Below are 21878 nucleotides of genomic sequence, written 5' to 3'. Positions count from 1 at the left end.
TCATCATTTCTTATGGCTGAGTAGTATTTCATAGTATATATGTACCAAAGCTTTTTAATCCACTCATCCTCTGATGGACACTTGGGCTGTTTCCAGATCTTCGCTATTGTAAGACTTTTTATTCTTATGTTTATGAGAAACATGAGCCTGATGTATCCTAGCAATTTCTTCAATGTTTGGGCATATATTTGAAAGGCAAGCACTCATTTCTTCATCAATACATTGAAGAATTCCTCTCTTTTTACTCTTAATTGTGTTGAGTGCAGAAAACCCCACCATACATATCATCTTAAATTTACACCAAACAGAGAATAGAAGAAACTTGCCTCCAGTCTTTCTGGGGAACATGGGGGATAGTGTAAACAGTCCAGCACCACAGCTTAAGAGCCTTTTGCAACCTAACCAGGCAATGAGGTGGGGGGTTGGGCAGACTGTCAGCTTACAGCCAATTCCCCACACCTCTGTCCCCCAAAAATCTAAACTCCAAAAACCCTGTTGGTTTTTTGGTCCCCAACAGGCACATAATTCTCTGGAATACCATAGAGCGCACCTGGAAATCTTCTAGGGTGCACCAGTGTGCCTTGGCACACACTTTGAGAACCCCTGCCTTAAGTATCTGGTGCATAGTCTTTGTGCTTCTATTGTTATTCCTAAGCCTGGAGACACTCCTTTTGTGGTCCTCTCCTCCTGTTCCTTTAGGTACCAGCTATTTCTGTTCCAAGATTAGCAAATGGCACGTACCTGAACTGGAAGCATGGCTGGCTGATTCCTTTTAATTCTGTCAGGTAGAGTCCCACGTCTAATATATCAATAGCTGAACCTCCTGTTACCTTCTCAGTAGCCAGGTTGAGCCTGGGCTAGATATTGTGATGTCACAAAGCATAGTCTCTGCTCCTCCCAAAGGCCCAAGTGAGCCCCTCTAGTTGCTGTACTCCTCTTCTGTTCATGGCGGGGGGTGGAAAGGCAGTCTCCTAATTTCTACTCTGACCTACAGAGTTCTAGACTCTTACTGTGGGGACCTATTGACCAGAGTCTAGTCTAACCTCCTCATTTTATAGATGAGGAAATTGGAGCTCCAGGTGGTTAAGTGGCAGAGCTAAATCTACAATCCTGGTACCCTAGTGTTAGGGCCCTTCTTGAGCATAGTACACTCATGCTGGGCTCTGCCTCTGGATTTTGTTGTTAAAAGTGTTTTCTGGTAGGCAGCTGATGAGATGATTTCTACATGAATCCACCTACATCAAGAGATTAGTCAAATAATTTGCATGATAGGAATTGCAAGATAACAGTTTCAGTGAAGATCATTACTTTTTCCAACAATCTGTAGGTGGCAGGAATCGCTAACTCTGGTCCTAGCCCAAAGTCAGAAATTTTGAGTGATAAGACCAATTCTATTTTTTTTTTTTTTTGTATTTTTCCAAAGTTGGAAACAGGGAGGCAGTCAGACAGACTCCCTCATGCGCCTGACCGGGATCCACCCAGTATGCCCACCAAGGGGCAATGCTCTGCCCATCTTGGGGCATTGCTCTGCCGTAATCAGAGCCATTCTAGCGCCTGAGGCAGAGGCCACAGAGCCATCCTCAGCGCCCGGGCAAACTTTGCTGCAATGGAGCCTCGGCTGCGGGAGGGAAAGAGAGAGACAGAGAGGAAGGAGAGGGGGAGGGGTGGAGAAGCAGATGGGTGCTTCTCCTGTGTGCCCTGGCCAGGAATCGAACCCAGGACTTCTGCACACCAGACCGACACTCTACCACTGAACCAACCAGCCAGGGCCCCAAATCTAGATTAACAAGTAATGTGACTTCTGCATAACCAATGTTTTCAATGAGATTTAACAGTAAGGAACAAAGCTTAAAAGCCCAGGATTAGTGTTGACTGCAGTAGCATATCAGGTTCTACTGTTTGTTGAGGAGGGAATGGGAAGGGACAATTAGCAAAGAAATACTGTCACTGGAATTTAGTTCTTTCTTCTTTCATAACCTTTACTTTTTCTAAACACTTCCCCATAGGCTATTTAAAAAAATAACCGCATTGCATGAGATGGCCTGTATCCGACAAGCCAGGGAATTGTGCTTTGGAATCTCTCGAGGGGAATACATATTGCACTTTTATAATGCCAACAACTAACACTTATATCATGCTTTAGCATTTACAAGCCATATTTACATATATCATGTCATCTAATCATCACAGCTCAGTGAGGTAAATTGTATTTTTTTGTACAATTTTATGTGTGAGAAAATTATAGCTTAGAGGGGTTGTGACTTGCACATGATCAAAAGCTAATTAAGCACAAAGGTTAACATTAACAACAGACCAGGTCTTCCCACCATGCATTTTCCCCAACACGGGGCTTCTCTGGGATAGGAGGAATTATCTGGTTTCAGAACATACTCGAAGGCAATTGCGTTAAGCAAACCTTTGAGTAACAAAGGAGAAATTATTTCCATGGGTCATAAATACCACGTTACTGACCTCTTACATGTCATCATAAAAACTTAAAAGAAATGGTTAATAAACAATAACTTCAAACTTTAAAATAATTTAACCTTTGCCCTTCTTCGGGACAATTCCACATCTGTGAATTCTCCTCCTAAGGGAATCATCACGGAATAGGAACAATATTTTGCTATAAATGGTTTTTTCTCTCTCTTTTTCCTCTCTAAATAAATAAATAAATAAAATCTTAAAAAAATAACTTTGTTGTTGAAAGGGAACACTGAGTCTGATAGGGTTGGGCACCACTCAGCAGTTCCCAGAAGTTATCTGAGATGTTCACAGGCAGGCCTGAGGCTCACTTTAATCCTCACATTCCTTATAAGGCTGATTACCACAGCGCTACTTTCTTTACCTTGTTGCAAGCAGCTGCTACTTTCTTTACCTTGTTGCAAGCAGTAGTATCCATAAAATTACAGATCTGCTGTACCAGCTCTATTTTTGCAATTACTCACAAAAATGTAACTATTACAAATGTTAAAAATGTGTTCATATAAAACCGAAAAAATCATCTCATGCATTGACTGTGGCACATATTAAATACCATGCTTTAGGAAATAACAAGATTTTTCATTTTAATATAAAAGAATGACTACAAAATATTAGTGAGCAAAAAAGATAAGTTGCCAAAAAGCATCATTTTTGATAAATACATATATTGAGAAAAATTTGAGAGATCTACTCCAAAATATTAACAGTGATTACATCAGAATAAGAGACTATCAGAAGTATTGTTGGGCAGATAAAATATATTATGCTCACTTTGTTAAAGATAGCGCTGCCCACATGGAGGCTGTCGCCCAGGTGATATTAATGAGTGTTGGGGGCTGGCTGTGGGCAGGCAGAATCCTTGTAGCCTGCGGCTTGGTTTTGGGATTAAGCCTTTCCCACCCTTTTTACTGTGGGGTGGTACAATCCCATCATGCCCCAGATAAGTAACTTTGTATTAGAGTCTTCCCTATTTTGTATATTGGATTAAAGGTTTGGATTTCTACACTATAAAATGGGGACAGAACGGGAGCTTGCTCTCTTGGTTCCTGAGATTATCATTACAGGAGAGAGCAGAGAGGAGAGGGGAGAGAGGCACGTGGAGGAGGCCAGGAGAAGCAGCCAAGATGGCGGAGTGTTGAGTGAGAAGCCAGTTAGTGCAGAGTTTGTGCAGAGAGAAGGAAGGTGTTGGGCAGATAAAATGTATTATGCTCACTTTGTTAAAGAGGCCATTGCCCAGGTGTGTTGAGAATTGTTGTAGCCTGAGGCTTGGTTTTGGGATTAAGCCTTTCCCACCCTTTTTGATGTGGGGCGGTTCAATCCAATCATGCCTCAGAGAAGTGACTTTGTATTAGAGACTTCCCTATTATGTATATTGGATTAGAGGTTGTGAAGCTACAATATAAAATGGGGGCAAAATGGGAGTTTGCCCACTTGGTTCCTGAGATTAGCATGAGAGAGCAGAGAAAGTAGAGCCAGCAGCAGAAGGAGGCCATGTGGAGGAGGCCAGGAGAAGCAGCCAAGATGGCGGAGTGCTGAGTGAGATGCCAGTTTGTGTAGAGTTTGTATCTGGGATAAGGAAGGAGATGGGGAACTGAGGAGAATAAGGCTGGTGAGCTAGAAACCTTTGATTCTAGGAAACTCGGATAAGTCAGTGGCTTTGTGAGCACTGAATGTGACTGGGTTTTGGAGCCCAGTGTGTATTTTTACTTGCCCGCCGGGTGCAAGCTAGAATTAAAGACTATGGCCCATCAGTTTTTGGCTCCGCTGTTTCTTTACCGACTGTCCGAATCCAATGGGAACCTGCATGGGCCGGGCTGCTATGATTCTGGCCCTGGCCTTGCCTATTGGCTTAACAGAAGGAGATGGGGAACAGAGGTGAATAAATCTGGTGAGCTAGAAAGCTTTGATTCTAGGAAACTCGGATAAGTCAGTAGCTTTGTGAGCACTGAATGTGAGTGGGTTTTGGAGCCCAGTGTGTGTTTTTTACTTGCCCGCCGGGTGCAAGCTAGGATTAAAGATGAAGGCCCATCAGTTTTTGGCTCCATTGTTTCTTTACCGACTGTCCGAATCCAATGGGAACCTGCATGGGCCAGGCTGCTGTGATGGCAGCCCTGGCTACTGGCTTTACAAGTATGATTCACTGTTTTTGCTTGTCTGTCTTTTCTATTGAATAAATATTTTAGAATGGACATGTATTGTTCTTAAGTTTTGAATTAAAGGCTGTGAAATACATGTACTTAGGAGACAAACTGGAGGGAGACATGGGCCATTTATATTCATAGACAGATACCCTCTGGAGCAGGCGTCCCCAAACTACGGCCCGCGGGCCGCATGTGGCCCCCTGAGGCCATTTATCCGGCCCCCCGCCGCACTCCTGGAAGGGGCACTTCTTTCATTGGTGGTCAGTGAGAGGAGCACTGTATGTGGTGGCCCTCCAACGGTCTGAGGGACAGTGAACTGGCCCCCTGTGTAAAAAGTTTGGGGACCTCTGCGAGTGTTTGACTTCCTTAACAAGCATGATTGCTTTTGCTATTAAAAATATCTAATAAAGTAGAAAAAATGAAAATATGGAAGGGGCTATACTTGTAAATATAATGAATATCAACTCTTCTTTAGTTGAAATAGAAATACAGGATGAGTACATGAAATACAGTTGTGAGCATGCAAAACACAGTTTATTCTTGTATTATTATTTATTAATTATTGCATTATTTTCTATACAAACAACTATAAGCTTACTTTTGTCCCACCATGTCTGATAATAATAGATTTGTATATCCTAACTAAACAGTATAATGTGAGGCCAGTATACAGCATTTGTCTTTCTTTTTTATTTATTTGGTATAAAAAATATTTATTACCATATTCCTCCTACCACACAAAATGGAAGGACCTATAGAACAATTGGAGATTCATTAAAAGAAGCATAAAACACACCAACAATTTCCCTACTTTCACTACTACTTTTAATAGTGCCCATAGAGTAAATACATAATTTCCAAAACTTTCATTAAAAGCCATCCTACCTAGAACAGAGCATTCTCATGATAGGATAGGCAAGGATCAAGTTCCCTTCTCCCAAAGTGATGTATCTCCAGCTATCATCTAATGAAAAAAAGATTAGCTACTCCCTTGTGTCTTGTCTTGGCTGAGCATGTACTTACTCCTTTACATTCTGCTGATGAGGGCAGTACATCATTCATCTAGGTGGTTTCTGGAGTGAAGCCTGTGCGTTATCTGTGGATGCGGTGGGGTAAGCCTGGGGCCGGAGCTCACAGGTTTCTGGTCCCTCTGGCAGTGGGACAAGAGAATGCCTCCATAAGCATGCTTCAGGCTAAGTGAAAGTTATAGATATTTGGAAGTCAGAGTTCAAAGGTTTCTGCTCTGTTGTGGAAGGGAATTTTTGTGTTGGGGGGAATGTTAATTTTGTCAAAACCACACTACCTACACCAGAACCACCCACTTTACTTTTTTTTTTTTTTTTTTTTTTTTCCATTTTTCTGAAGTTGGAAACAGGGAGAGAGAGTCGGACAGACTCCCGCATGCGCCCGACCGGGATCCACCCGGCACGCCCACCAGGGGCGACGCTCTGCCCACCAGGGGGCGATGCTCTGCCCATCCTGGGCGTCGCCATGTTGTGACCAGAGCCACTCTAGCGCCTGGGGCAGAGGCCACAGAGCCATCCCCAGCGCCCGGGCCATCTTTGCTCCAATGGAGCCTTGGCTGCGGGAGGGGAAGAGAGAGACAGAGAGGGAAAGCGCGGCGGAGGGGTGGAGAAGCAAATGGGCGCTTCTCCTGTGTGCCCTGGCCGGGAATCGAACCCGGGTCCTCCGCACGCTAGGCCGACGCTCTACCACTGAGCCAACCGGCTCAGCGGCACCACTTTACTTAAAAAAAAAAAAATTAATGTAGATTCTAACACAGGTCCCTGGATTTACTACCACTGAATTTCAGGGGCTAGGTAAAGTCCTGTGAGAACAATTACTGTCAGACAGAGGTCCCCACATTTTAGAGCAGAACATCAAAGTGTCCGGAACACTTGTTGAAACTCACATTGCTGGCCCCACCCTCAAGTTTTTGGCTCTGAAGGCCTGGGAGAGCCCCTAGCCTCTTTACTTTTAACAAGTACCCAGATGCCAATGGAGTTGTTGGATGAGCCCACTCTTTGAGAATCCCTGCACTCAGCCAAAAAACTTGGGAGGTTCTAAAAGCATTTGCAAAGACCTAGGAAATACAGTTTGGGACCCTGAGTCTTCACCTATTAAAGACTTAGAAAGAATATGCATACCAAGGAATTTTGTTGTTACTCTGTTTTTTATTTTCTTTATGTATGGCCCATAGTGGCAGCTGCTGTTGCTGCCATTCACATGCAGGTTCACACTGGATTTGGACAGATGGTCATGAAACTGCCGAGCCAAAAACTGGTGGGCCATTTCTTTATTCTAGCCTCGCACCCACTGGCGAGTAAACACAAACACACAGAGGGCTCCAAAACCCACTCACACATTCTCCACAACCAGGAGAATCTTCTCCAAGTTTTCCTAGAATCAAAGGCCCCCACCAGCCTCAGCCCCCTCTGGTTCCCTATCTCCTTCTCTCTGCACAAACTCTGCGAAAACATGGTTTCCTTCCTCTCCTTTCTCACAAACTTTACTTGGCAAGAAAACCCCTCCTCCAGCAACGTTAGCATAGCAAAACCCCTTCCCAAGCAGGAAAGTAATTAGCAGTTTCACCTGGGCAGCGCCATTCACGTGGGGAGTGGCCATTTTTAACAATAAAAGTGAGCAACTCAGAAAATACAAATTTTACAAATTCATTTGCCCAACACTTTAATTAGGATGTTATTCCACAAGTAATATTATTTCCCCACTAAAATGCTTACAGTCTGTCCATCCATTCAGGAGCCTGCAAATTAAACAGAATTAGTTTTCCTTTATTTTGTATCTTTTATATGTGAGAATGTTGATGAATGAACACAATTGCTGTCTGACTTTTCAAATGCCTGTGTTAATTTGATTTCAGTTGACCCACTGAGCAGCACTATTAGCATAACAACAGTTACCAGGAGCTAGGGCTACAAGATAGATAAGGGATATGCACCATCTGTGTACCAGAGATTTAATTAAGCCTCAGTGACTCTGAAGCTGGACTCTCCTTACAGGATGTTACAAGAATTTGACATAATCCTGAAAAAGTAAATCTAAATCCAGGGCTTTTTTAAAAAACAAACTACTTATGCTTTATAGAAGTGTAAGCATACCTGGAGAATCAGAAAGATATATGTTGCTAATGTTTATTCCCATGAGACCCACTTCATGTACTCATAAACTGGTAATATTTTCTCAGAACCAAGGTAGTCTTGTATACACCGGCATAATTCATTTTCAAGTAGTGCTAATGACATTAGTAAAAGAAAATGTCAGCCAAGCTGCAATAAAACATTTCCAGCCCAATGAAAGTAGTTTGAGTTGAATACTTTAAAATTATTGGTTTTGAAAGGTTAAAATAATAAGTAGTCCCAGATTTAAGAAATACAATGCTCAGGTTGTTAGCAGAAACATTTTATGCTGTTTCATAATTAAAGTCTCAGAGACTTCCTAGTTTAGATACTGTAAATTGATCCTTATTGGGACCGTCTTTGCAGATGTGGCTCCCCTCCAAAAACAGAAAGTGGTACATAGGACCAATAACACAAACATTTTAGGACATAAAAAAAACTGTATATTTGGCTTTGTAGCACATTTGTTTAACTCCATGTGGATGTGACTGCTTGTCTTTTAGAAATGCTTTAAACCAAAATAAGACACACTGTAAAGATCTACAATCCCAAAGACTGGAGGTGGTGTTGGTCTAATTTGCCCACCAAGCTACCTTGTCAGCAGATTTTTCTACTTCTTATCCATGATAGAGACAGACACAATCATATCTCAGGAATAAGGGAACATAGTCCTGAGTACCTAATCACATGAGCTTTGTGATTACATACTTGACATACATTATATTTGTCTTTACTACTCTCCTGTGAGTTAGGTGTTTTATGAATGCCATTTTACCTCTTAAGGACATAGTTTGGTAAGTAAAATTCTACTTGAGCTCTGTAGTAGTGAGTGGTGGAGACAAAGATGGAACTTGAGAAATGTCTGACTCTGGAGATTGTACTCTCTCTCCCCCAGACTGAATCATCCTAGAATGAGCTACACCTTCCCGTACATCAGAGAAGGTAATTTATTTGGACTTAAGAACTGGGCTAGAGTTTCTAGGAGTATAAATAAACAAGAGACAGTGAAAGGTCTGAACAAAGACCATTGGCACCAACACTTTCTGTTAACAAGAGCGTGAAAGCAAGATTTGCTTTAGATAATCCAAAGTAAGTGGTTATATACATATATAAATACTTTATATTTTTTGCAAAGAAACTGTTTCTAGTTCAATTAAAATTTTGGAACTGAGCTATTTCCTAGTTGATTTAAAATTTTATAAATTATCTATTAAATGCATTAAGGGAACTGATTATTTAGCAAAAACATGAAGCCAATAAAGAAGGGATGTTTATATCCTAGCTTACCTGTTTTGTAAGGTTGAAATTTTACTTCATAATTCATTCACTTCCACAAATGTTGATTGTAAACCTACCACATGCAAGGCACTATGTCAGGTGCTACAGAGGACGAGTTGAACAAAGACATTATCCTCAGAGAACTTAGAGCTTAATGGTTTATAAATTAAACACCAAAAACTCTCTGTCAGAAGGCAGTGTATAGTTATGATAGAAGAATTGTTGTAAAAGTGCTATGAGATATTAAAGGAGAGAGCTGACATTCTGATGTGGCAATCAGAGAAAGCTTCATGAAGTGGAAGGCATATGAAATGAGAAAAGATAGGTACTTTTTTGACAAAGATAAAGATGAGAGTGAGAGGTGAGAAGGAATTTCTGGGCACAGCTGGGTTAGAGTGTATCACCAATAATCTTAAGTGAAAATCTTAGTGCTACAAAATGCAATCAAGATATGCATTTATTGGCCCTGGCCGGTTGGCTCAGCAGTAAAGCGTCGGCCTGGCGTGCAGGAGTCCCGGGTTTGATTCCTGGCCAGGGCACACAGGAGAAGCGCCCATCTGCTTCTCCACCCTTCCCCCTCTCCTTCCTCTCTGTCTCTCTCTTCCCCTCCTGCAGCCGAGGCTCCATTGGAGCAAAAGATGACCTGGGCGCTGAGGATGGCCCTGTGGCCTCTGCCTCAGGTGCTAGAATGGCTCTGGATGCAACAGAGCGACGCCCCAGAGGGGCAGAGCATTGCCCCCTGGTGGGCATGCCAGGTAGATCCCGGTCGGGCACATGCGGGAGTCTGTCTGACTGCCTCCCTGTTTCCAGCTTTGGAAAAATGAAAAAAAAAAAAAAAAAAGATATGCATTTATTGTAATTCACTCCAAAGGCTTTGAGAAAGCACATGATTAAGCCACACACGTTGCAAGATAGTTAAAAATAAAGAATATACAGGAACTCCTAACTTTTTGCTCAATTTTTATAAACCTAAAACTGATCTAAAAAATTAGTTTATTATTTTAAAAATTAAAGGTATATTATATTAGATGTCTGTTATACCTTGTTTTAAATGAAGAAAAAGCCATCCTTAACACCTTACTGCCTACCTTTGTCACAGGTGGCTTTCATTATCTTATGGATGATCCAGTCCAATAGGATCCAGTCCAACTCCATCCTCCTCAACATCGCAGTTCTTCAGCTCACCTTTGCTGAATCCACATCCACTAGGTCTTGTTATATCATTCAGTACTAAATTTTTAATCCCAGTTGTTCCGACCAGCTCTTCCTGTCCTTCCAAACCTACCATTTCTTATTAAATTTCTCTTTGAACCTTACAAAAGCCTACATTCTGCTAACCATACCAATTTCCCCAATTTTCCCTGTCTAGCCAAGGATGCCATCATCCTATCAGCCATCCTCTCAGGTGCTCCTCAGATGCCTCACTCAATTGTCCTGCTGAACTCTCCCAGCAACAGCTGAGCCCTTGATAAATCTGCCTCTTCTCCCCTTTCTTTACCCCAAATAATTATCACAGCTGAAGAAACTGACAACACTGTACAGACTGCTTCCACTACAAATGGCCTCCAGCCTCAATTATGCCCTCAACACAAGGCAGCTCTCCCATTGTCCTGCACAGTCTGTAAACCTCCAATCTCCTGAAACCCCCTCTCTTACCTATTTCACTCTCCCTCTTAGCAACCCTTTGCTAAGAACTTATGCAAAGAACACAGAAATCATTATATATTACCTCTCCCAGCTTCAACCCTACAGTACTCTGAATGTATCCATATCCATGCCCTCTCTTAACTCCTTCCTGCAGCTAATTCCTCCCTTTGTGCCCTGAGCCCACTCAATACTGCTACTTTAAGGAACATGCTCTTTTAACCGTCCTCTTTAGCTAATTTCTACCACAGTCTCTCTCTTCTCAGCAGTACAGCAGTCTCAAGTCCTTTCTATTTATAAAAACACAAAACCTCCATTAACCCCAGACCTCTCTCCCAACACAGCTACTTTCAGTTCTCTTTTCTCCTTTCCAAGCCAAGCTAATGGAGAGAATAATATTTAGTACTGCGTTTTCTTTCAAGCATCTGGAGTACCCATCTCCAAAGCAAGACAAGGAGGATACAAACGTACCTAGACTTGATAGTATTTTATACTACCTTCATGACACCATCCCAAATGCTCCCAGGACTTCCTTCAAGCTACAGACTCCTCATGTCTCTGCCTTAGACACTGTTCACAGTATTATCATGTGACTTTTCTCATTCTAATGCCATTCAGGACACTTGGTAGTATGTGCAGTTCAGAGTCAGACAGACCTGGACTCCTGGTTACTCACCAGCTGTGTTTCTGGCTTACCTGAGCTTGGAAATCAAAGATGTAAGCTTTGAGTAGTTTCCCACTCCTCACAAAATTTTGGTGTAATAAGCATGTTTCCTTGAAACCATTGAACTCACAGCTTTTTATTTCAACTGAGCTATCTCTGATGACCTTCCCTTTCACTTGGAAATGTTTCCCCTCAAACTTTTTCTCTGCCTGAAGGAATTCCCCAACTGAATATGGAGACAGAAATCACACACAATTCACATGCAAATCAAGGCTTCCAGCAGAGTTGTTAAACCTACCATTTCTGGAGTTAAATTCTGAGCTCAAAGCCTCCCCAGCTTTCTCATCTATAAAGTGGAAATCGTCCGCTTTGGCCCTGGACGATTGGCTCAGTGGTTAGAGTGTCGGCCCAGCGTGTGGAAGTCCCAGATTCAATTCCTGGCCAGGGAACACAGGAGAAGCGCCCATCTGCTTCTCCACCCTTCCCCTCTCCTTCCTCTCTATCTCTCTCTTCCCCTCCCTTAGCCAAGGCTTCATTGGAGCAAAGTTGGCCCGGGCACTGAGGATGGCTCCATGGTCTCCACCTCAGGCGCTAGAATGGTTCCAGTTGCAATGGAGCAACACCCCAGATGGGCAGAACATCGCCCTCTGGTAGGCATGCCAGTTGGACCCCAGTCAGGCACATGCGGGAGTCTGTCTCTCTGCCTCCCTGCCTCTCACTTGGAAAAATACAGAAATAAAAAAAAGATATCGGCTTTGCAGGAGAGCTGCAAAGAAGAAATGAGATGGTTAATTAGAGTTTAGCACAGTTGAAGCACATTGGAAGTTGTTAGTGATATCTGTAAATTTGCCTATTCACTTATGGATTTAAAGGAAGAAGAGAGCACATATGTTTGGGACACTCAAGAAGGACTTCATTCAGTAGGTAGCCTTTGTACAAAGCCTGGAAGGATGTATGATCTCTCTTTAGGGCAAGATGGATGCCCTGCATCTGTCTACAAACCTGGCATAGAAACCTTGAGTCTACCAGAGTAAGCAATTTATGGATCATGGGCAGAGATGAAACTTTATACATGCTAAAATTGACAATACTTATTTATGATTGCATCTGGTCAATTCATTCATTCAATAAATTTCTATTAATCTGTTTGATTTGAAACAGGCAATAGTTGTTGAGGTGCCGTAATACTCATAACAGTTAAAAAAAAAACAAGCAAAGGATATTTTGAATAAGTGTTTCTGTGAAATAAATTTCAAAAGAGCATACTTATTATTAATGACAGGCAGTGTATTATGTGTTTCCTGGCTTATCATCCTGTCAATGTATTACTTGTTGTAAGGGAAGAAAAGTGGGTAATTATATTTTACATGAACATCAAGTCAAGTGTTTCTTCCTGTGGTAAGATTATCCCTATAATGCCAGGAAAAATGAAAAAATAAATGTCTTTCTTTAAATGTCTTTTAGAAAAACAAGTAAAACCTGATAAAGTAGTTTGTAGTCATTGAACATAGAGCTATTCCCATTAAAATAAACTCTGTGGATAAGTCTGAATTATTTTGCCATGTTGGTGTTGGGCAAATGAGTTTGTAAAATTTGTATTTTTTTAGTTTGCTTAATTTTATTGTTACAAAATGGCACTGGGCAGCCACGTGTGTGCTTGCCCTCAGAGCAGGGCAGTTGATTACAAACTGTGGATTACCTTTCTGCTTGGGAAGGGCCATTGTTTTGCTAATGTTTGCTGGAGGAGGGGTCTTTGTAGGGCGAGCCAGTTTTGCAGGGAGAGCTGAGAGAATGCAGAATGCTGAAAAAGAAGCCAGTTTTGAAGAGAGAGAAGAAGAGGCAGAAAGAAGCCATGTTTTTCAGAGTGAGAGAAGAAGGAGTGCAGATGGGGAATCAGAGCTGAGGGGCTTTTCGAGCTCCACTGAGACTGGTGGGGCCTTTGATTCTAGGAGGAACCAGAGAAGATTCTGCTGGTTATGGAACCGGAAAATGCATCAGGGCTTTGGGAGCCCTGAATGAAAGGGAAGTGTTTTCCCTGTGTGTTTGGTCATTGGCCTGTGTGAGACTTTAATAAAAGAATGGCCCACCCTTTTTTGGCTATACTGTTTCTTTACTGTCTGTCAGAATCCAATGAGAACCTGCATGTGAATGGTCATGATGGTGGTGACACCTGGCCTTACAGTTAGTAATTTGTTGTATCAAATCTTGCTTAGCATGAAATTAAATATATAAAGTTTACATCAGAACAAAATAAATATCAATATCATTATTAATTAAGCCATTGCTGATGGACCCAAATAATTTTGTAGTAAGAGTTTTAATTCTACCTATGTATGTGTTAACAAGGTGCAAACTTAAGGCTTCAAAATGAACAAGTGACTTTTAAATTTTGTTTTATAATATAGAAACTAATTGTTATCTCAGATGTTATAATATGCCTTCAAAATATATCAAAAAACATAGTTGAAACTGTGTCATTAAGATTTGTATATTCTGCATAAAAATGATCTAAGAGGTTCTAATATTCATTAGTATTCTATGTCTGAATCTTATTCCCAAGGAATTTATTAGAGGACTTTACCTGGGTTCTACTAGTATCACCCAATTATTGAAGTTTGATATAACATTCTGGACTCTAGTCATCAAAGAATATTTTTTGTATCTCTCATAGATGTGATGCTTGAAATACTCTGACCTGATTTTGTAGATAGAGCTCATCATCACTTGGAGAGGTTCTGGAACTTTCTCCTTCACCCATCCCCTCACCTTATATCCCATCCAGAGCCATTCTTCAGTTCCTTGGGAAACTTTGCCAGGTGTATTAATCAGCTTTTGCTGCATACCAAAAATTCGCAGTGGTTTGCAAAAACAAAGCATTTACTTCTTGCCAATGGGGTAAGAAATACCTGCTCTTAACTGTGGGTCAGGTTCAGTTATGTCCCATGAGTCTTTCATTCTGAGACCCCGGTCAAAAGAACAGTGACTTCTGGGCTAGACTCTTCCTAATGTAGAAGGTGGGAATGCAGATCCCTTAAAGGTCAAATCAAATGATGCAAGCACATTCAAAGCTTTTGTTCACATTCATTGGTCAAAACAACTTTCATGGCCAGCCCCAACATCAGTGGAGAGGGTAAGAAACTCTTCATCTAGGTGAGAAAGGGAAGACTGAGTGAGTATTTGCTGAATAGTACCCCACTCAACATACCCTCATAGACCAGAATAACAAAAATAAACAGTGCATTGCAGAAGGGGAAGCAATCATTGGTCTATAGCAATTCTGAAATCTTCCTGAGCAAATATTGCCATGTCCCCGACCTAGAGGTAGAATCCCTTCATTAGGCTCCAGTTCTGTTCCCTAGGAATACTTCTTCTCACCATTGTACTCATAGCTTCTGGCTCCACCTTCTGGAAGATAATTTCCCATGATCCTCCTTGGCCACGTCTGAAGGAGAATATGTTTCCCCGGTAGCTGACCAGCTTCCTCATCCTGCTGCCTGTCTGCTGAACATTGGGGTCCCTCAGGTTTCTTTCTTTGTTTAAATAAAATTTTAATTAAGAACAATTTTATATTTCCACAAAAGTTACTAAGACAGTATGAGTGTTCTTTTTCATATACCCAGTACCTAATTTCTTTTATTATTAATATCTTAAATTAGTATGGTACAGTTGCCACAATTCATGAACCAATAGTGATACATTGTTATTATCCTAAGATCTATTTTTTTTAATGGCACTAAAAGTCACAGTCTCGTTTAGAAAAATAAAAAATAAAAATCAGTCTCTTTTATTCCAGGACAGGGTGCTTTGGATTTAAGTTTTTCTTAGAAACAATTTTAAAACTTCTATTGTGATTCAGTCAGCACTATTGAGACAAAAGGCATGGCCACAATAATTTTCAAGTCATTTCTCAGGTCATGTCAACTTCATTACAAATAGTTAAAGCTTATCAGGCTTTGTGGAACCTAGTCCTTCTCTCTCTCTCTCTCTCTCTCTCTCTCTCTCTCTTTCTCTTCTCTCTTTTATGAGACGTTTTGTCTATAAAAGAAATTTACTGAGTGTCACCTTAATCCATCCAAACATTTACCAAAGAGTCTGATGGGGATTTTTTGATCTTTGTCCTGAGACTGGGTCTTATGCATCTTAACCAGCCTTTGTGGCCTTCAGCATTTCTTAATTTTTCCTTTTCCTATTTGAAGTTGAGAAACAGTTCTGTTTTTCAAATTTTCAAGTCTCATAACTTCTGAAGCCACTCTTTTCTCTTTCATCCCTGCCTGCAAGCCGGCCGGGTCTTTTTTGAAAGACCTTACCCAAGTCAGCACCAGCTCATGCTAGTAACGGGCTGTTTTGAAATCACAACACCAAAACCACATATTCCTAGCTATGGCTTTGTCTTCAAGTTATCACTAGTGACAGTTGTCCCAAGTATTTGCTACGAGATACCATGAACTATCATTTTTCCAATCTCTGAAAGTCTGCTGCCTGCTATTAGTTCTAAGACCAACAACGCGTATTTTAAGCTTTCATCACAGCAGCACCACATTTTTAGGAACAAATTTCTGTATTAGTCAGCTTTTCCTTCAGTAATGCTGTGTAATAAACAGCTACCAGATCGCTGTGACAAATGGAACAAAGACATTTGGCTCAGGGGTCTGAGGCTGCCTGTGGCGGCCTGTCCCGCTTATCGGCCCTCGCTCCAGGGCCCAGGCTGCGGACAGGGCCCAGGCTGGCCAAGCCAAGTCTCTACAGCTCGTTGTAAGACTCTGCCTGTCACGCAGGGAAACCCAGTGAATGGAGAGAAATGAGAGAGCAAATACTTCCATGACAATACTGCAATCTGCCTCACCAGACAAAGGGGGGCCTTTATTATTTGTCATTCAGGTGGTCGCACAAATGTAGGGAGAGTAGAAAGGGAAGGATGCAGCTGTGGTGAAGGAAAATTTTTTAAAAATATGCTACCACTCACAATTCTAACCCCACCTTTTCTTCGCTCCTAAATGGCTCCTTTCCTAAAAAACCAGGCCGGGCTGATTTTCCTTGAGACCTAATTTCCAAGGAGCTGGGGCTGCATCTACACCCAATTTCTGAGGGGAGCGCAAAGGTTTTCCAGCTTCACCCCTGAATGCTGCTCAGCCTCCCCAGGGGCCACTCTCTTGGTCTTCACATGTTGTGTCCCACTCCGGAGACTGTCTTTCTGGCCCTGCTACCTCCGCAGCAGATGAGAGCTCTCTCTCTCTCTTTTTCTAAATTTTATTTAGAAAATTAAATTTAACAGGGTGACATTGATCAATAAGAGTATATAAGTTTCAGGCAAACATTTCTATTACTGCTCTTTTCTAAGGGGGGATGGTCCTTTTGCCTTTTAAGGAATTTACCTGACAGGCCCTGAGTTGTTCCCTAGCCTTGGGCAAAGGTAAAGCTGAGGCAGAGTTGCTCAGGCCTGGTCCTGACTACACCGTTCCTGTCCTCAATGTCAAAGCCCAGGGTCCTAGCGCCCCGTTGTCCCTCTGCACTGCTCTCCTGGGTGTTGGACAGCAGGCCCTAGCCTCACCTGTAATGCCTATGTTTTCCTCAGTGCCCTCCTCTCCTCGTCCCTACTGGCTCCAGTTCCTTTGGGCCATTGACACCTCTCACGTGGTTTCCTGCCCCAGCTTTCCAGCCTGCTCTGCCTCTAATCTACCCACCTCCAAACTACTCTCCATTCACAATGATCCAGAGTGATCTGTTCAGGGTGAAAATATGATCTATGGCTCTCTTGAGTTAAATCTGTCAATGTTTTTATACTTTGCCTATAGTAAATAAAATGTGGCTTTTCATGTGTGTCCCCTTTTGCCTCCAAATATTCAGTTTTAGTAAAAGGTCAGGCTTCCCCCTCCCACCCAGATTCTCACACCCCCAGGCTCCTGGACACACATGGAATGGCCCTGCTGTTCTGCTGGACAGGCCTCCTGGGCAGCAGACTGGAGCGCAAAGCCTCAACGCCCCACGAGACTGCCCTCACCCAGGCCAGCACAGCCCACGCCACACCAGACTCCCCACAGGGGAAATGACTGCTGACACAGATGTCATCAAACTGCCAGCACATGACGCTAACTCCACAAATTGTGAAACTTAAGTCCTGCGCCCACCAGATCCTGTCTCTGTGGTATCAGGAAGTAAGAAAGAAAGAAAGGTCAGTGGAGAAGGGAAAAAAAATAACATTTCAGGAAACTGGAAATAATTCTCTTCTTCAGGATTTCAGAAAATACAAGACAATTCCTGTCTGAAGTAGGATTAGATGCCCTCCTGAGTGAGGTACCTTCTTAAGATTCGCTGGCAGCATTGCTGGGAGGCAGAAGACAGCATTCTTCAGCAGTCCATCCATCTCATACGCGAAGAGGTGCAGGGATCTAGTGCCATCACAAAGCTGATAGCACTCTTAGGAAATAGTCCATAAGAGTCGTGTTTGCTCATACGTAGATCCTTCTTTCTGGGACAAAATTACTGTTCTCTTTTGAAATGATCTTAATCAAGCCTGTTTGTTTGTTTTCAAGGAATAAGCACACCAAACTTACTCAAGCAAAACAGCATGGTTATTGTAAGGATTCTGGAAACTCATAAACTCAAGGTCAAGAAAGTGGGCCGTATGAGTAACTGAAATAGGGAATTGGCAACTGTAGTAAGAATTGAAACCAAATCTGAGCAGTCTGTGTTGGTATTGATATTGTCGTGTAATTATTAATGCCACTAGCCCAGGAAACCAAATGCTGGGCTTGTCCAATGCCAGTTGAATCCAGCCTCTCTTTCTCCCTGAAACTGACCCTCCTACCACTCTCTATGCAGGGAACCTGCATGTAATTGTTTCCTGCACATGACAGCCACTGTTGGAACCAGACAAGGTCTATGACCCAAAGGCGCTTGTCCACTGCTGGCCAGAACCCCACGAGGTGGGTCACTGGAAAAGTCTCACACCATTAGTATCAATGGTAGTTAACCAAGCCAATTGGAAGGACTGACCAGTGAGTAATAAAGGTGAATGGAACCGATTTTTGGAAAGACACAGATACCATAGTTAAGAGACTGTGCTGGCTCAAGAGAGCTGGAGACAGTCGCTGGCCTCTGGGAGTATCTGTCCCAGTTCTAGTTTGTAAGTACCTGTATTAGTTTGCTGGGGCTCCTACAACAAAGCACCACAGACTAAGTGGCTTAAACGGCAAAAATGTATTTTCTCACAGTTCTAGAGGCTGGAAGTCTGGCAGCAAGGTATTGGCAGGATTGCTTTCTCCTTGGCTCATAGTTGCACATCTCCCTGTGGCTCCACAGTGTCTTTCCATTGTGCACGTCTGTGTCCTAACCTCCTCTTCTTATAAAGACACCCATCAGATTGGATTAGGCTTCATACTAATGATCTCATTTTAACTTAATTACCTTTTTAAAGAGCCTATTTCCAAATATACTGCTCACAAAAATTAGGGGATATTTCAAAATGAATATGAAGCAATAAAAAAAAGAAGCATTTGATTTTTTTTATTAAACAAGACCATCAGAAAAGCAAATGACCAGTCAAAGAAAGTTGTTTGATTATGCAAATGAGATGCAAAACCAACTTTTAGTTCATTGGTGAAAATGTACTATACAAAAGGCTGAAAGTACTGGAGTATCTGCACATTCCCTGATCCCCTAATTTTTGGGAGCAGTGTACAATCACATTCTGAGGTATTGAGGGTTGGGATTTCAATGTATGACTTTGAGGAATCCAATTCAGTTTAGAATAGTGCCCCTCCCATATTGTGAGCCTATGTAATCAAAGGAACCTAACAAGCTGTATTAGGACTCTGTTGTAAGTGGCAGAAAACCCAATTCAACCTTTAGGAAAAAGGGAATTTATTGGCAGCAGTAAGTGAAAAGTTGAAGTATCACCATTTTTAGGCATATCTGGCTCCAGAACTCAAGTAAGGTCATTTTACCTGCCAGAGTCCTGGAAGAGTCCTAATTAGTCCTGCTCCATCTAATTAGGCTTTTACAAGAGGACTGCTAATGGTAAGGGTGGAGCTCAGGAATATGACAAGGGTGTTGAAGTACGAGAGCAAGTAACAGTGGGACACTGTCACCATCTCTAGGTTTGAAGGAGCAAAGCCAGAGTGGTTCCTGGACCCTGAAGACCGACAGTTGTGGCAACAGTCCCCTGACAGGAGCTATATAGCCTTCAGTAGAAAGGCAATCAGCCTGAAGGAGACCCCACAGAGATTGGGAAATAAGTAATTGCTTTTCCAGTACTCCCACATGGATGCCACCTGAGAGCCAGAGGGGAAGATAGGTTGACAGAGTCCATTTTTAGCCAGCCGGCAGAGAGAAGGAAGGGGAAGACCTAGGAGCAAGGGGCAAACACCCAGCCCCGTCACTGAGACTTGATCTCCATCTCCATCTTTTGTATTGGTGTCCTTCTCAATAGGGTCTCAGCTCATCACTCTTACAACTTTCAATCTGTTGCCCAAATTTTTCTAACAAAAATACAGAATTTAGTCTCATTGGCCTGGCTTATATTGCCAAAACAATCTCTATTTCAGTCTGTATCTATGCATCTCTAAATCAATCACTGTGACCTAAGGACAATTGAGCTGGTCATGGTCACCTGAATACCCTTGGAACTAGGAAGGTGGCGTTAATTCCATAGAAACACATAGTGTGAACTAGGGAAGAGTGGCTGTCCAAAGGAAAATTTAGGTGTTCTTAACAGAAGAAGGGGGAAGAAATACATCAAGGCTAAACAGGCAAAAGCAATGCATGTATGTTGCATTACCCAGACTACTCAGAGTCTAGTCCTTGGTAAATATGTAATGACTGATTGCATTGATTGGATGCAGTATGTTTTTTGTTGTTGTTTTTTGTTGTTGTTTTTTTTCGTATTTTTCCGAAGCTGGGAACGGGTATAGACAGTCAGACAGACTCCCGCATGCGCCCGACCAGGATCCACCCGGCAAGCCCACCAGGGGCAATGCTCTGCCCACCAGGGGGCGATGCTCTGCCCCTCCGGGGCGTCGCTCTGCCGAGACCAGAGCCACTCCAGTGCCTGGGGCAGAGGCCAAGGAGCCATCCCCAGCGCCCGGGCCATTTTTGCTCCAATGGAACTTTGGCTGCGGGAGGGGAAGAGAGAGACAGAGAGGAAGGAGGGGGGGATGGAGAAGCAAATGGGCGCTTCTCCTATGTGCCCTGGCCGGGAATCGAACCCGGGTCCCCCACACGCCAGGCCGACGCTCTACCGCTGAGCCAACCGGCCAGGCCCTGGATGCAGTATGTTTTGAGAACTATTCATTGCACATACAGTGTGTCCGTAAAGTCATGGTGCACTTTTGACTGGTCACAGGAAAGCAACAAAAGTTGATAGAAATGTGAAATCTGCACCAAATAAAAGGAAAACTCTCCCAGTTTTATACCTATTCAGTGCAGTTCGATGTGGGCTCACACACAGATATTTTAGGGCTCCTTAGGTGCTATCCCGTATAGCCTCTACAGACTCGTCACTGACTGATGGCCTACCAGAACGGGGTTTCTCCACCAAACTGCTGGTTTCCTTCAACTGCTTATCCCACCGAGTAATGTTATTCCTATGTGGTGGCGCTTCATTATAAACGCGCTATTCACATTGCACTTTGGTCACGGATTTGAATTTAGTGAGCCACAGAACACACTGAACTTTCCTCTGTACCGTCCACATCTCAACTGGCATGGCTGTGGGCTGCTCCGCTGTATACACGGTATTACATCATCATTTGCGCATGCGCACATGCTGCCACATCATCCTACAGAAACTGGGAGGGTTTTCCTTTTATTTGGTGCAGATTTCACATTTCTATTGTCTTTTGTTGCTTTTCTGTGACCGGTCAAAAGTGCACCATGACTTTACAGACACACTGTAGTTGGAGCTCAATAAACATTTCCAAAAATTTGTTGGAGTATAAATGATAATAATTCATGGACAGAATTATTTTTGCAATTGACTAGGAGATGTTTCTGAATCTAAAGGATATTTTTCCACTTCCAGTCTTTATAGTGATCCCTATGAATTTTGACTTACAATGATTAACTTCTTGTTTGTAGAAATCTATATTTATACCCCAAACATTGCCTCTCTCAGTGTACTGAATTATTTTGTAAACCCTGTTTATTTGCTTTTATTAGACCACAGTCTTGAGAATTTCTGGCTTGTTTACACACATCACCAAGTATTTTTTTTAGACCTCATTTAGCAAAAAACATCATGAAAGGGGCAATAAACTGAAGTAAGATTAGCAAACAACTTAAATTTTACTGTTAATAAGGCTTCTTTGTTTCTTCTCATTACAGATGACTATCAGTGTTGATAAGAGTAGTTTATTAAATGGATAAAAATTAATATTGTCTTTAAAAAGTCAAGCTGTCTTTATCTGATCTCAAAGGTGAGCTTGTAAGATGAATTCTTCTGGTGTTTGCTTGTCATTTGAGCTTAACTTTCCTTCTACCCACACCCACTGGTTTTTTGTTCAGCTCCAACAAGTTTTTGGCAATGGCTCTGTC

The 21878-nt window shown here is 42.3% G+C and overlaps 1 protein-coding gene across 3 annotated transcripts in view; it reads right to left on the bottom strand.

Annotated features, from left to right (window-relative positions):
• Positions 1-21878, bottom strand: part of DNAJC5B (DnaJ heat shock protein family (Hsp40) member C5 beta) — a 116593-nt gene that overhangs the window by 81289 nt on the left and 13426 nt on the right. The window contains exon 1 of one of the 3 annotated variants that reach the window (XM_066264669.1): positions 17644-17717. The exons of 1 other annotated variant lie outside the window; for it this stretch is intronic. The gene's annotated coding sequence lies outside the window, so the exon portion shown is untranslated. Of the gene's footprint in view, positions 1-11155; positions 11209-17643; positions 17718-21878 lie in introns of those variants that run through there. One more of the 3 variants, XM_066264671.1, reaches the window with a different exon arrangement.

The sequence above is a fragment of the Saccopteryx bilineata genome, chromosome 3 (genome assembly GCF_036850765.1).
Source record: "Saccopteryx bilineata isolate mSacBil1 chromosome 3, mSacBil1_pri_phased_curated, whole genome shotgun sequence".
NCBI classification, from domain to species: Eukaryota; Metazoa; Chordata; class Mammalia; order Chiroptera; family Emballonuridae; genus Saccopteryx; species Saccopteryx bilineata.
Note: the sequence above shows the minus strand (reverse complement) of the source record. Positions and strands in the feature narration are given on the sequence as shown.